At 54.0% G+C, this 13,773-nt stretch overlaps 1 protein-coding gene across 2 annotated transcripts in view; it reads left to right on the top strand.

The window, feature by feature from the left end:
• Positions 1-10,769: 10,769 nt before the first annotated feature.
• Positions 10,770-13,773, top strand: part of ACACA (acetyl-CoA carboxylase alpha) — a 486,736-nt gene continuing 483,732 nt past the window's right edge. For both annotated transcript variants that reach the window (XM_073666704.1, XM_073666703.1), the window contains exon 1: positions 10,770-10,951. The gene's annotated coding sequence lies outside the window, so the exon portion shown is untranslated. The remainder of the gene's footprint in view (positions 10,952-13,773) is intronic.

Genomic DNA, 13,773 nt, shown 5'->3' with positions numbered 1-13,773 from the left:
CTCTTGTGCGGACTGCATGGCCCAGTGACATTACACAGTACAGTCAGGCTCTTGTGCGGACTGCATGGTCCGGTAACATAACACAGTAGAGTCAGGCTCTTGTGCGGACTGCATGGCCCGGTGACATCACACAGTACAGTCAGGCTCTTGTGCGGACTGCACGGCCCGGTGACATCACACAGTACAGTCAGGCTCTTGTGCGGACTGCATGGCCCGGTGACATCACACAGTACAGTAAGGCTCTTGTGCAGTCTGCATGGCTCAGTGACATCACAGAGTACAGTCAGGCTCTTGTGCGGACTGCATGGCCCAGTGACATCACACAGCAGAGTCAGGCTCTTGTGCGGACTGCACAGTCCGGTAACATCACACAGTACAGTCAGGCTCTTGTGCGGACTGCATGGCCCGGTGACATCACACAGTACAGTCAGGCTCTTGTGCGGACTGCATGGCCCGGTGACATCACACAGTACAGTCAGGCTCTTGTGCGGACTGCATGGTCCGGTGACATCACACAGTACAGTCAGGCTCTTGTGCGGACTGCATGGCCCGGTGACCTCACACAGCACAGTCAGGCTCTTGTGCGGACTGCATGGTCCGGTGACATCACACAGTACAGTCAGGCTCTTGTGCGGACTCCATGGTCCGGTGACATCACACAATACAGTCAGGCTCTTGTGCGGACTGCATGGCCCAGTGACATCACACAGTACAGTCAGGCTCTTGTGGGGACTGCATGGCCTGGTGACATCACACAGTACAGTCAGGCTCTTGTGCGGACTGCAAGGTCCGGTGACATCACACAGTACAGTCAGGCTCTTGTGCGGACTGCATGGTCCGGTGACATCACACAGTACAGTCAGGCTCTTGTGCGGACTGCATGGTCCGGTGACATCACACAGTACAGTCAGGCTCTTGTGCAGACTGCATGGTTCGGTAACATCACACAGTACAGTCAGGCTCTTGTGCGGACTCCATGGTCCGGTGACATCACACAGTACAGTCAGGCTCTTGTGCGGACTGCATGGCCAGGTGACATCACACAGTACAGTCAGGCTCTTGTGCGGACTCCATGGTCCGGTGACATCACACAGTACAGTCAGGCTCTTGTGCGGACTCCATGGTCCGGTGACATCACACAGTACAGTCAGGCTCTTGTGCGGACTGCATGGCCCGGTGACATCACATAGTACAGTCAGGCTCTTGTGCGGACTACATGGCCCGGTGACCTCACACAGCACAGTCAGGCTCTTGTGCGGATTGCATGGCCCAATGACATCACACAGTACAGTCAGGCTCTTGTGCAGACTGCATGGTCCGGTAACAACACAGTAGAGTCAGGCTCTTGTGCGGACTGCATGGCCCAGTAACATCGCACAGTACAGTCAGGCTCTTGTGCGGACTGCACGGCCCGGTGACATCACACAGTACAGTCAGGCTCTTGTGCGAACTGCACGGCCAGGTGACATCACACAGTACAGTCAGGCTTTTGTGCGGACTGCATGGCCCGGTGACATCACACAGTACAGTAAGGCTCTTGTGCAGTCTGCATGGCCCAGTGACATCACACAGTACAGTCAGGCTCTTGTGCGGACTGCATGGCCCGGTGACATCACACAGTACAGTAAGGCTCTTTTGCAGTCTGCATGGCCCAGTGACATCACACAGTACAGTAAGGCTCTTGTGCGGACTGCTTGGCCCGGTGACATCACACAGTACGGTCAGGCTCTTGTGCGGACTGCATGGCCCGGCGACATCACACAGTACAGTCAGGCTCTTGTGGGGACTGCATGGCCTGGTGACATCACACAGTACAGTCAGGCTCTTGTGCGGACTGCATGGTCCGGTGACATCACACAGTACAGTCAGGCTCTTGTGCAGACAGCATGGTCTGGTGACATCACACAGTACAGTCAGGCTCTTGTGCAGACTGCATGGTCGGGTGACATCACACAGTACAGTCAGGTTCTTGTGCAGACTGCATTGTCCGTTGACATCACAGTACAGTCAGGCTCTTGTGGGGACTGCATGGCCTGGTGACATCACACAGTACAGTCAGGCTCTTGTGCGGACTGCATGGTCCGGTGACATCACACAGTACAGTCAGGCTCTTGTGCGGACTGCATGGCCCAGTGACATCACACAGTACAGTCAGGCTCTTGTGCGGACTGCATGGTCCGGTAACATAACACAGGAGTCAGGCTCTTGTGCGGACTGCATGGCCCAGTGACATCGCACAGTACAGTCGGGCTCTTGTGCGGACTGCACGGCCCGGTGACATCACACAGTACAGTCAGGCTCTTGTGCGGACTGCACGGCCCGGTGACATCACACAGTACAGTCAGGCTCTTGTGCGGACTGCATGGCCCGGTGACATCACACAGTACAGTAAGGCTCTTGTGCAGTCTGCATGGTCCAGTGACATCACAGAGTACAGTCAGGCTCTTGTGCGGACTGCATGGCCCAGTGACATCACACAGCAGAGTCAGGCTCTTGTGCGGACTGCACAGTCCGGTAACATCACACAGTACAGTCAGGCTCTTGTGCGGACTGCATGGTCCGGTGACATCACACAGCACAGTCAGGGTCTTGTGCGGACTGCATGGTCCGGTGACATCACACAGTACAGTCAGGCTCTTGTGGGGACTGCATGGCCTGGTGACATCACACAGTACAGTCAGGCTCTTGTGCGGAATGCATGATCCGGTGACATCACACAGTACAGTCAGGCTCTTGTGCGGACTGCATGGTCCGGTGACATCACACAGTACAGTCAGGCTCTTGTGCAGACTGCATGGTTCGGTAACATCACACAGTACAGTCAGGCTCTTGTGCGGACTCCATGGTCCGGTGACATCACACAGTACAGTCAGGCTCTTGTGCGGACTGCATGGCCAGGTGACATCACACAGTACAGTCAGGCTCTTGTGCGGACTCCATGGTCCGGTGATATCACACAGTACAGTCAGGCTCTTGTGCGGACTGCATGGCCCGGTGACTTCACACAGCACAGTCAGGCTCTTGTGCGGACTCCATGGTCCGGTGACATCACACAGTACAGTCAGGCTCTTGTGCAGTCTGCATGGCCCAGTGACATCACACAGTACAGTCAGGCTCTTGTGCGGACTGCATGGCCCGGTGACATCACACAGTACAGTAAGGCTCTTTTGCAGTCTGCATGGCCCAGTGACATCACACAGTACAGTAAGGCTCTTGTGCGGACTGCTTGGCCCGGTGACATCACACAGTACGGTCAGGCTCTTGTGCGGACTGCATGGCCCGGCGACATCACACAGTACAGTCAGGCTCTTGTGGGGACTGCATGGCCTGGTGACATCACACAGTACAGTCAGGCTCTTGTGCGGACTGCATGGTCCGGTGACATCACACAGTACAGTCAGGCTCTTGTGCAGACAGCATGGTCTGGTGACATCACACAGTACAGTCAGGCTCTTGTGCAGACTGCATGGTCGGGTGACATCACACAGTACAGTCAGGTTCTTGTGCAGACTGCATTGTCCGTTGACATCACAGTACAGTCAGGCTCTTGTGGGGACTGCATGGCCTGGTGACATCACACAGTACAGTCAGGCTCTTGTGCGGACTGCATGGTCCGGTGACATCACACAGTACAGTCAGGCTCTTGTGCGGACTGCATGGCCCAGTGACATCACACAGTACAGTCAGGCTCTTGTGCGGACTGCATGGTCCGGTAACATAACACAGGAGTCAGGCTCTTGTGCGGACTGCATGGCCCAGTGACATCGCACAGTACAGTCGGGCTCTTGTGCGGACTGCACGGCCCGGTGACATCACACAGTACAGTCAGGCTCTTGTGCGGACTGCACGGCCCGGTGACATCACACAGTACAGTCAGGCTCTTGTGCGGACTGCATGGCCCGGTGACATCACACAGTACAGTAAGGCTCTTGTGCAGTCTGCATGGTCCAGTGACATCACAGAGTACAGTCAGGCTCTTGTGCGGACTGCATGGCCCAGTGACATCACACAGCAGAGTCAGGCTCTTGTGCGGACTGCACAGTCCGGTAACATCACACAGTACAGTCAGGCTCTTGTGCGGACTGCATGGTCCGGTGACATCACACAGCACAGTCAGGGTCTTGTGCGGACTGCATGGTCCGGTGACATCACACAGTACAGTCAGGCTCTTGTGGGGACTGCATGGCCTGGTGACATCACACAGTACAGTCAGGCTCTTGTGCGGAATGCATGATCCGGTGACATCACACAGTACAGTCAGGCTCTTGTGCGGACTGCATGGTCCGGTGACATCACACAGTACAGTCAGGCTCTTGTGCAGACTGCATGGTTCGGTAACATCACACAGTACAGTCAGGCTCTTGTGCGGACTGCATGGCCCGGTGACATCACACAGTACAGTAAGGCTCTTGTGCAGTCTGCATGGTCCAGTGACATCACAGAGTACAGTCAGGCTCTTGTGCGGACTGCATGGCCCAGTGACATCACACAGCAGAGTCAGGCTCTTGTGCGGACTGCACAGTCCGGTAACATCACACAGTACAGTCAGGCTCTTGTGCGGACTGCATGGTCCGGTGACATCACACAGCACAGTCAGGGTCTTGTGCGGACTGCATGGTCCGGTGACATCACACAGTACAGTCAGGCTCTTGTGGGGACTGCATGGCCTGGTGACATCACACAGTACAGTCAGGCTCTTGTGCGGAATGCATGATCCGGTGACATCACACAGTACAGTCAGGCTCTTGTGCGGACTGCATGGTCCGGTGACATCACACAGTACAGTCAGGCTCTTGTGCAGACTGCATGGTTCGGTAACATCACACAGTACAGTCAGGCTCTTGTGCGGACTCCATGGTCCGGTGACATCACACAGTACAGTCAGGCTCTTGTGCGGACTGCATGGCCCGGTGACATCACACAGTACAGTCAGGCTCTTGTGCGGACTGCATGGCCCGGTGATATCACACAGTACAGTCAGGCTCTTGTGCGGACTGCATGGCCCGGTGACTTCACACAGCACAGTCAGGCTCTTGTGCGGACTCCATGGCCCGGTGACATCACACAGTACGGTCAGGCTCTTGTGCGGACTGCATGGCCCGGCGACTTCACACAGTACAGTCAGGCTCTTGTGGGGACTGCATGGCCTGGTGACATCACACAGTACAGTCAGGCTCTTGTGCGGACTGCATGGTCCGGTGACATCACACAGCACAGTCAGGCTCTTGTGCAGACTGCATGGTCTGGTGACATCACACAGTACAGTCAGGCTCTTGTGCAGACTGCATGGTCCGGTGACATCACACAGTACAGTCAGGCTCTTGTGTAGACTGCATGGTCCGTTGACATCACAGTACAGTCAGGCTCTTGTGGGGACTGCATGGCCTGGTGACATCACACAGTACAGTCAGGCTCTTGTGCGGACTGCATGGTCCGGTGACATCACACAGTACAGTCAGGCTCTTGTGCGGACTGCATGGCCCGGTGACATCACACAGTACAGTCAGGCTCTTGTGCGGACTGCATGGCCCAGTGACATTACACAGTACAGTCAGGCTCTTGTGCGGACTGCATGGTCCGGTAACATAACACAGTAGAGTCAGGCTCTTGTGCGGACTGCATGGCCCGGTGACATCACACAGTACAGTCAGGCTCTTGTGCGGACTGCACGGCCCGGTGACATCACACAGTACAGTCAGGCTCTTGTGCGGACTGCATGGCCCGGTGACATCACACAGTACAGTAAGGCTCTTGTGCAGTCTGCATGGCTCAGTGACATCACAGAGTACAGTCAGGCTCTTGTGCGGACTGCATGGCCCAGTGACATCACACAGCAGAGTCAGGCTCTTGTGCGGACTGCACAGTCCGGTAACATCACACAGTACAGTCAGGCTCTTGTGCGGACTGCATGGCCCGGTGACATCACACAGTACAGTCAGGCTCTTGTGCGGACTGCATGGCCCGGTGACATCACACAGTACAGTCAGGCTCTTGTGCGGACTGCATGGTCCGGTGACATCACACAGTACAGTCAGGCTCTTGTGCGGACTGCATGGCCCGGTGACCTCACACAGCACAGTCAGGCTCTTGTGCGGACTGCATGGTCCGGTGACATCACACAGTACAGTCAGGCTCTTGTGCGGACTCCATGGTCCGGTGACATCACACAATACAGTCAGGCTCTTGTGCGGACTGCATGGCCCAGTGACATCACACAGTACAGTCAGGCTCTTGTGGGGACTGCATGGCCTGGTGACATCACACAGTACAGTCAGGCTCTTGTGCGGACTGCAAGGTCCGGTGACATCACACAGTACAGTCAGGCTCTTGTGCGGACTGCATGGTCCGGTGACATCACACAGTACAGTCAGGCTCTTGTGCGGACTGCATGGTCCGGTGACATCACACAGTACAGTCAGGCTCTTGTGCAGACTGCATGGTTCGGTAACATCACACAGTACAGTCAGGCTCTTGTGCGGACTCCATGGTCCGGTGACATCACACAGTACAGTCAGGCTCTTGTGCGGACTGCATGGCCAGGTGACATCACACAGTACAGTCAGGCTCTTGTGCGGACTCCATGGTCCGGTGACATCACACAGTACAGTCAGGCTCTTGTGCGGACTCCATGGTCCGGTGACATCACACAGTACAGTCAGGCTCTTGTGCGGACTGCATGGCCCGGTGACATCACATAGTACAGTCAGGCTCTTGTGCGGACTACATGGCCCGGTGACCTCACACAGCACAGTCAGGCTCTTGTGCGGATTGCATGGCCCAATGACATCACACAGTACAGTCAGGCTCTTGTGCAGACTGCATGGTCCGGTAACAACACAGTAGAGTCAGGCTCTTGTGCGGACTGCATGGCCCAGTAACATCGCACAGTACAGTCAGGCTCTTGTGCGGACTGCACGGCCCGGTGACATCACACAGTACAGTCAGGCTCTTGTGCGAACTGCACGGCCAGGTGACATCACACAGTACAGTCAGGCTTTTGTGCGGACTGCATGGCCCGGTGACATCACACAGTACAGTAAGGCTCTTGTGCAGTCTGCATGGCCCAGTGACATCACACAGTACAGTCAGGCTCTTGTGCGGACTGCATGGCCCGGTGACATCACACAGTACAGTAAGGCTCTTTTGCAGTCTGCATGGCCCAGTGACATCACACAGTACAGTAAGGCTCTTGTGCGGACTGCTTGGCCCGGTGACATCACACAGTACGGTCAGGCTCTTGTGCGGACTGCATGGCCCGGCGACATCACACAGTACAGTCAGGCTCTTGTGGGGACTGCATGGCCTGGTGACATCACACAGTACAGTCAGGCTCTTGTGCGGACTGCATGGTCCGGTGACATCACACAGTACAGTCAGGCTCTTGTGCAGACAGCATGGTCTGGTGACATCACACAGTACAGTCAGGCTCTTGTGCAGACTGCATGGTCGGGTGACATCACACAGTACAGTCAGGTTCTTGTGCAGACTGCATTGTCCGTTGACATCACAGTACAGTCAGGCTCTTGTGGGGACTGCATGGCCTGGTGACATCACACAGTACAGTCAGGCTCTTGTGCGGACTGCATGGTCCGGTGACATCACACAGTACAGTCAGGCTCTTGTGCGGACTGCATGGCCCAGTGACATCACACAGTACAGTCAGGCTCTTGTGCGGACTGCATGGTCCGGTAACATAACACAGGAGTCAGGCTCTTGTGCGGACTGCATGGCCCAGTGACATCGCACAGTACAGTCGGGCTCTTGTGCGGACTGCACGGCCCGGTGACATCACACAGTACAGTCAGGCTCTTGTGCGGACTGCACGGCCCGGTGACATCACACAGTACAGTCAGGCTCTTGTGCGGACTGCATGGCCCGGTGACATCACACAGTACAGTAAGGCTCTTGTGCAGTCTGCATGGTCCAGTGACATCACAGAGTACAGTCAGGCTCTTGTGCGGACTGCATGGCCCAGTGACATCACACAGCAGAGTCAGGCTCTTGTGCGGACTGCACAGTCCGGTAACATCACACAGTACAGTCAGGCTCTTGTGCGGACTGCATGGTCCGGTGACATCACACAGCACAGTCAGGGTCTTGTGCGGACTGCATGGTCCGGTGACATCACACAGTACAGTCAGGCTCTTGTGGGGACTGCATGGCCTGGTGACATCACACAGTACAGTCAGGCTCTTGTGCGGAATGCATGATCCGGTGACATCACACAGTACAGTCAGGCTCTTGTGCGGACTGCATGGTCCGGTGACATCACACAGTACAGTCAGGCTCTTGTGCAGACTGCATGGTTCGGTAACATCACACAGTACAGTCAGGCTCTTGTGCGGACTCCATGGTCCGGTGACATCACACAGTACAGTCAGGCTCTTGTGCGGACTGCATGGCCAGGTGACATCACACAGTACAGTCAGGCTCTTGTGCGGACTCCATGGTCCGGTGATATCACACAGTACAGTCAGGCTCTTGTGCGGACTGCATGGCCCGGTGACTTCACACAGCACAGTCAGGCTCTTGTGCGGACTCCATGGTCCGGTGACATCACACAGTACAGTCAGGCTCTTGTGCAGTCTGCATGGCCCAGTGACATCACACAGTACAGTCAGGCTCTTGTGCGGACTGCATGGCCCGGTGACATCACACAGTACAGTAAGGCTCTTTTGCAGTCTGCATGGCCCAGTGACATCACACAGTACAGTAAGGCTCTTGTGCGGACTGCTTGGCCCGGTGACATCACACAGTACGGTCAGGCTCTTGTGCGGACTGCATGGCCCGGCGACATCACACAGTACAGTCAGGCTCTTGTGGGGACTGCATGGCCTGGTGACATCACACAGTACAGTCAGGCTCTTGTGCGGACTGCATGGTCCGGTGACATCACACAGTACAGTCAGGCTCTTGTGCAGACAGCATGGTCTGGTGACATCACACAGTACAGTCAGGCTCTTGTGCAGACTGCATGGTCGGGTGACATCACACAGTACAGTCAGGTTCTTGTGCAGACTGCATTGTCCGTTGACATCACAGTACAGTCAGGCTCTTGTGGGGACTGCATGGCCTGGTGACATCACACAGTACAGTCAGGCTCTTGTGCGGACTGCATGGTCCGGTGACATCACACAGTACAGTCAGGCTCTTGTGCGGACTGCATGGCCCAGTGACATCACACAGTACAGTCAGGCTCTTGTGCGGACTGCATGGTCCGGTAACATAACACAGGAGTCAGGCTCTTGTGCGGACTGCATGGCCCAGTGACATCGCACAGTACAGTCGGGCTCTTGTGCGGACTGCACGGCCCGGTGACATCACACAGTACAGTCAGGCTCTTGTGCGGACTGCACGGCCCGGTGACATCACACAGTACAGTCAGGCTCTTGTGCGGACTGCATGGCCCGGTGACATCACACAGTACAGTAAGGCTCTTGTGCAGTCTGCATGGTCCAGTGACATCACAGAGTACAGTCAGGCTCTTGTGCGGACTGCATGGCCCAGTGACATCACACAGCAGAGTCAGGCTCTTGTGCGGACTGCACAGTCCGGTAACATCACACAGTACAGTCAGGCTCTTGTGCGGACTGCATGGTCCGGTGACATCACACAGCACAGTCAGGGTCTTGTGCGGACTGCATGGTCCGGTGACATCACACAGTACAGTCAGGCTCTTGTGGGGACTGCATGGCCTGGTGACATCACACAGTACAGTCAGGCTCTTGTGCGGAATGCATGATCCGGTGACATCACACAGTACAGTCAGGCTCTTGTGCGGACTGCATGGTCCGGTGACATCACACAGTACAGTCAGGCTCTTGTGCAGACTGCATGGTTCGGTAACATCACACAGTACAGTCAGGCTCTTGTGCGGACTCCATGGTCCGGTGACATCACACAGTACAGTCAGGCTCTTGTGCGGACTGCATGGCCCGGTGACATCACACAGTACAGTCAGGCTCTTGTGCGGACTGCATGGCCCGGTGATATCACACAGTACAGTCAGGCTCTTGTGCGGACTGCATGGCCCGGTGACTTCACACAGCACAGTCAGGCTCTTGTGCGGACTCCATGGTCCGGTGACATCACACAGTACAGTCAGGCTCTTGTGCAGACTGCATGGCCCAGTGACATCACACAGTACAGTTAGGCTCTTGTGGGGACTGTATGGCTTGGTGACATCACACAGCAGAGTCAGGCTCTTGTGCGGACTGCACAGTCCGGTAACATCACACAGTACAGTCAGGCTCTTGTGCAGACTGCATGGCCCAGTGACATCACACAGTACAGTCAGGCTCTTGTGCGGACTGTATGGTCCGGTGACATCACACAGTACAGTAAGGCTCTTGTGCAGACTGCATGGCCCGGTGACATCACACAGTACAGTAAGGCTCTTGTGCAGACTGCATGGCCAGGTGACATCACACAGCACAGTCAGGCTCTTGTGCGGACTGCATGGTCACGTGAGCTGTTAGCCGTCAGGTCGGGAAGTGCAGCCACCTGTGAGGTGAGACCAGCTACGGGGGCAGGTGCCGCCCCTCCACTATGGTCCTATTCCCCACACAGACATAACCTCCAGTGACCTTTCTGCCAGCCGGGCAAGCAGCAGAGTGCATTGCTGCGCCGTGCTCCCACTCATCCCTCACACTGCGGCACCTCCCCAGTCACAGACACTCGCTCCAGCACTCGGACCATGCTCCAAGGCACCGCCCCCTCAGCTTCCTATTGGTCGCCATCATGTGAGTTTCGGCTGAGAGCTCGCCGGTTCTAGGGGCGGGGCTGTGAGGTGAACGCTCTGAGGTAACCCTGATCACACCACTCCTGACTGGTGGAGGGGCGGGCTGTGAGTGAATGGGATGACCCTGCGCGCACACGCTGTCTCTGGCCTCCTGCTTCTTCATTCATTGGTTGTTGTGCTGCGGCAGGAGACGCGTCCCTGACTGTGCAGGTGAGTTTGTGGCGTCTGTCCTGTGCGCTAAATGGCTGCAGCGCCTGGAAGGAGAGGGAAGGGCTGTCCGCCTGTGTGAACAGTGACCTATACAATACATGTCCTCCCACACACTGACATAGGGGCTCACGGTGACAGCTTTTCCTACATCCTCTCGCCATATTCGGCAGGTGGAGCTGAACAGCATTGATGCTGCCTAGTAAACAGGAACTCCATCACCTGCTCTCCTGTCACTGGTGATCACAGTGATCTGGTCAGCTGTCGGCACAGGACCCCCATAATGAGGGGTGCTGGTTCTCAGTCCTGGGGTGTAGGTGGTCTCATGATCACTAGTCCCTCTGGTCAGGCTGCTGTGTCTGATGGAAGCCCCTCTGCAGTCTCCCTGCTCTCCAGACCAAGCTGCATAGAAAATATTCCGCTTCTTCTGCTCCGGGGACTTCATGGGGAGAAGACTTATTGCATAGAACTTCTCAGACAAGAACATGTCTGACACATCTAAGGTCTCCTGTCAAACATTGTGGTGGAGCCCCAGTCTGAGTTCTTTCTCTGTCCATGTAATTATAGGTTCACATATTCTCCTAATCCACACATATAACCTACTGTTATCATGTTGTTCTATATAAGAAGCTCCCCCAATGTCTGATTCTTTGGGCACTAAGTCTGTAGAGGTCACAAACTACTAAAACATGGATTTGTTTCTCACTTTCTGAAGTGTCTGTGCCATTGGCATTATTAATTTGGATTTCTGTCAGGATGTGCAATACTTTGCTTTAAAATCAGATATGACTAGTGGCTTGCACTGCTGGATCTTATATTATAATGGCCCCACATAGCATAATGTGCCCCCCATGGTCCTTCATACAATATAATGCACCCCCATAGTCCTCAATACAATATAATGCATCTTCCATGGTCGTCCATACAGTATAATGCACTCCCCATAGTCCTCCGTACAGTATACTGCAGCCTCCATAGGGCATCATTCAGCTCTCATAGTGTAAAACGCAGCCACAGTCCTCCAGTAATATGGGCACTCGCTGACTTAAATACAATTTCAATACTCACCCCCCCCCCCCTTCGTTCCCCTGCTGCTTCAGTCTGCAGCGCGTCTACTCAGCTCCGCTACTTGACCTAGCTTGGCGCGATGAAGCGACGTCATTGTGCTTGCTGCGTCAGATGCAGAGGGGGAATGATGGGAGAGGTAGTGTCACATGACGCTCCCTCCCCCATCATTGCTTTCAACTGTATCGGCATCTGCAGATACAGTTGAATGCTGGTCGGGGGGTGGCACTGGCTGACCGGAGGGGGCCCGATGCAGGCGCTGGCACCCGGCCCCCCTGGCTCATGGGCCCCATAGCAGTTGCGTGGCTTGCCGCCACGCCACTGCACTCAGCATAAGAAAACAAAAGACATCCTTTTCTCGGCACAGAGTGAAAACAGAAAATGAGCAGTCCGTTCAGTATTGCGAGTTCACCCGCTCAGGTCAGTGCCCTTTTACAAACGCACTGGAGGTCTCCATAGCTCCAGACACAGACACTGAATGAGACACTTGGTCTCCAATTCATCCACCAAACCATTCCACCCGGGGTGGGGATATGTGAGCAGCCATTCCCACCCATCTCTTTGACTGCTCGTGAAACCTGGCCTTGATACGTCCTATTAACTCTCTCAGCACTATACGTGCTGGAGCATGCTTTCCCTGGCTTACATCACCGAAGCTACCAACCTCGACGATACGACTCTCTCCTCAAGGACCTGTCCGGCGGCCATCTTACAGTGTTCAGATGTGACTGGAAGCTCACGGTACTTTATCTCTGTTGGTCCTGAGATGCTAATGTTATTTTGACAAGCAGATATTGGGAAGTGACAGCATTCCCTGGTTTTCTTATGAATATAGTGATTTGGCATTTAATAACTGCGGACACATACACAGCAGTAGAGAGATCCTATTGCCTCAGTGATTTCACTATTTTATTAGTGCTAAATGAAGCTGTGTATTTGAGTGTGAAAAATCTAGTGTTAATAACACCCTTATTAAAATGAATGTTAGAAGCTTCACATGTCTTTTTCTGCCTGTAAATTAACCTGGGCTGCATGTCCGTTTCCTCTGTGGCTTTTCCCATGTACCGTATGCAGATTTGCTGCGGATATACTGTAGAAAGTCTGAATCCTCCTCTTCATGTGCAGATACCTTATGTGACCTTTCTTAGTGAGCCTGTTATTTTGAGGTATGCGATGTTCTAAAGTCTGCTCTATTTTCTGTTCATTGTTGTCCCAATGTCGATTTTGTTTTATGAAACCTAGGATCCCATGTTCCAACAATAGAGGCTATTTGTGTTTCATCACAGACCACATAATAAAGAAAACAGAAAGGCTGTAAAACTTGCCATAGGTGGTCCTTTTCTCTCTTAATCCATCATTGACATTAAAGGATGGAAAATTGACAGCTCCTTCCTTACTGAAGCCACTGGGACAATATCAGTATTTTGTTAAAGTATCTTAAGTTGTAGTTTTAAAATTGAAAACATTTTTTTTCTTAAATAACTGTTTTGATATAATGAATTTATTCCTTTATTACAACGATTTGGCAAATCAGTATACCATCATTTGTTGATCAGTGTTTGATCTTCTAGCTGAAACCTCCAGCGATACTCCTAATGAAGAGGCCACATCCATGCTCACATACATCTGCTGATGGTGCATTGGCAGTACAGCTTTATTTCTCGGATGGGAAAAGAGACGAAAAAGCTTATGATGGGGAGTCCTGGAGGTAGAAACCTCACTGATATACCATAGTACACCCTCTTTAACAGGCGTTCTAG

The sequence above is a fragment of the Phyllobates terribilis genome, unplaced genomic scaffold (genome assembly GCF_046119375.1).
Source record: "Phyllobates terribilis strain yellow unplaced genomic scaffold, ASM4611937v1 Scaffold_2__4_contigs__length_985480577, whole genome shotgun sequence".
NCBI classification, from domain to species: Eukaryota; Metazoa; Chordata; class Amphibia; order Anura; family Dendrobatidae; genus Phyllobates; species Phyllobates terribilis.
This window is presented reverse-complemented; position numbering and strand designations above follow the sequence as displayed.